We start from the raw sequence: 3,036 nt of genomic DNA on the forward strand, positions 1-3,036 counted from the left end.
CAATTCTTCTAAAGTCTTCCTTATTCACTGTCCAGCTTTCACATGCATATAAGGTTATTGAAAATACCATGGCTTGGGTCAGGTGCACTTTAGTCCTCAAACTGAGGTTCAAGCCGGATTCAGAAGCCACTCCTTAGAAACCCTATACAGGGTCACTATGAGTCAGAACCAACTCAATGGCACTTAACAATAACGTAGGCAAGTGACAGGCCTCTTGGTGCAAAGTGTTCCACATGAATCCTGTCAAGAACACTAAACAGTTCAGTGAGGCCGTTCCTTTGACAGATTATCTTCATTTACAGACACGGAGCTGAGAAACCAAAGGTAAAGTGGCAGAAAGCGGAGGAGCAATGATCTGAGCTTAGCTGGTGTGGTGCTGTAGGATCAACCCTGAACTGCTAACTACAAAGTCAGTGGTTCAAACCCATCAGCCACTCCTTGGAAACCCATACAGTGTCGCTATGCATACAGACAAACTCGATGGCATTTAACAACAATATCCGCTCTTAAGGAGCCCTGGTGGCACTGTAAGATAAGCACTGGATTGCTAAGCAAAAGATTTGCAGTTCAAACCCACCAACCGCTGTGCAGGAGGAAGAGATGATGTTCTGCTTCAGTAAAGATGCACAACCTCAGAAACCCTCTAAGAGTTGGTGTGAGCCAGAATCGAGCAGATGGTACTGGAATGGGCAAGGATGAGGTTCCAAAACTGTCATGGAAAAATGGAATTAAAAGATAATGGAATTTTTTCATTAATTTTTTTTAAGAGAATAAAAATCCAGCTTTAAGAGACTAGAGCAAGGTACATTACCAAACACCTGCCTTGATCTCTTACCCGGAAAGGGCAGTGGGTTCCTTTGGGTTTTATTGGGGAACTGGGGTGTATCGTGGAGTCGGTTCCGACTCATAGTAACCCTGTATTTACGGGAACAGAAAGCCTCATCTTTCTCCTGCGGAACCGCTAGTAGTTAGAACTGCTGACCTTGAGGTTGTTAACCAACTCATAACCACTACGCTACCATCAAGGAACAATGACTGTGTGCTTCTGTCTTTCTTCTTTTTTTAATTGTTGTTAAGTACCATGGAGTCAGTTACAACTCATAGTGACCCTGCACAGGGTTTCCGAGGCTGCAAATCTTTACCGGAGCAAAAAGCCTCCTCTTTCTCCTGAGGAACAACTGGTAGTTTCAAACTGCCGACCTTGAGTTTAGTAGCCCAATTCATAACCACTATGCTACCAGAGCTCCTTTCTTAGGATAGAGGAAATCTCTAATAGAAGCTTGCTCTTAAAGACATATTCATGAACGTAGAATGTAAGTGAAAAAGAGGTCAGCAATGCGGCTTTCTGGTCTCTGTGTTTGGACCAAAAATAAAGTGAGTCTCCACCTCAGGGATTTGCCTCAGCCCAATACCTGGGGTGCTACTTGTTCTCACCACTTTGCTTGAGAGACCGAACACTTCCATGGGCAAGAGGTTTTTCTCTCTCTTTTTCAATTTAACTTTAAAAAAAAAAAAAATTAACTTCTTACTGTGAATTGAGTGGAGGTTTACAGAATAGATTATCTGTCCAAAATTCCATGAACTTTTTGGAAACTCCCTCATATAGGACTGCTGAGTTAGGGTCTACTCAAAGACAGAGGACTTTGTTTTGTTTTTTGTTAACCAGAAGATTGGCAGTTTGAACCCGCCCAGCAGAAGATCACAGCCAAGAAAATCCTATGGAACAGTTCCGCTACATAGCACATGTTGTTATTGTTGTTGTTAAGTGCTGTCAAGTCGGTTCTGACCCATAGCCACCCTGTACACGGTTTCTGAGGAGCAGCTGCTGGGTTTGAACTGCCAATCTTGTGGTTCACAGTCCTGTGCTGAACTACAGCACCACACCAAAAGTCCTACATAGCATATGGGGGTCTCCTAAATCACAAATCAACAACAAAAACAAACATAATATAAAATTACCAAAAGACAAAGAGAAGACATTCAAAGCCAGGGCAATACCATTTCCATGAAAAAATAAAGCAGTAGACAGAAATATGTTTAAAATATGCATATCTGGGCTTGCATAAAACATTTTGCTGAAGGTTGTAATGAAATTTTCAGAAATCCCACCAGCAAAAGAAGAGATTTTAATATTCAGAAATAGTATTCAAAATGATGACTTAAAATTGCAAATAGAAAACTTGAAAAGGCATCAGAAAACTGACGTACATAGGTTATTTGCAGATGTGACTGTCTTCCCCTTTTCCGGGTGTTAAGACCAACCATTAACTATGCAGGAAATCTTTTTTTTTCTCAGAGTTGTGTGGTTCTGAGTTGGAAGTGACTCTATGGCCCTTAACAACAACAACATATGTATATATGTGTGTGTATACATATACATGGAGCACTGGTGTGGCACTGTGGGCTAATGCATCAGACTGCAAAGTTGTTTGAACTGCAAGGTCAGTGGTTCAAGCTCACCAGCTGCTCCTCGGAAACCCTATACAGGGTCGCTATGGGTCAGAACAGACTCAACAGCACTTAACAACAACATCTACATACAAATACGTAAGGTGTAGTGCTGCAGGGTAATGTTCTTGTTTGCATTCCATCCCATTGCCCTAAACGCTCTCCCATCCTCTCTCCCTCTCTCTCACACACACATAATGTATCTTTTGTATTAACAACACATTTGGACAGTCCTTTTGGCTTTGAATTCAACAGCCAGCCAGATCAGCACCAGGGCCGTAGGCTGTATGTAGAGCAAAGTGCCCTTTATTTATTTAATGATTGACACTTAAAATTGGTTCACACCTAGCCTGGATCTGGAGTCCTGGTGAGGCACTGTGAGATAAAGCACTGGACTATGACTTCAATTTGAACCACAAGGTCAACGGTTCAAACTCACCAGTTGCTCCTCAGAAACCCTACACTGCATCACAATGGGTCAGAACTGACTCAACAGCACTTAACAATGACAACTATATCTCTATCTGTATCTCTATCTCTATCTTTATCTGTATCTCTATCTGTATCTCTATCTGTATCTCTATCTCT

The 3,036-nt window shown here is 41.9% G+C and overlaps 1 protein-coding gene across 1 annotated transcript in view; it reads left to right on the forward strand.

Annotated features, from left to right (window-relative positions):
- IL33 (interleukin 33) overlaps positions 1-3,036 on the forward strand; it is a 93,562-nt gene that overhangs the window by 86,010 nt on the left and 4,516 nt on the right. The window lies entirely within an intron of this gene.

The sequence above is a fragment of the Chrysochloris asiatica genome, unplaced genomic scaffold (genome assembly GCF_000296735.1).
Source record: "Chrysochloris asiatica unplaced genomic scaffold, ChrAsi1.0 scaffold00056, whole genome shotgun sequence".
In the NCBI taxonomy this organism is placed as follows: domain Eukaryota; kingdom Metazoa; phylum Chordata; class Mammalia; order Afrosoricida; family Chrysochloridae; genus Chrysochloris; species Chrysochloris asiatica.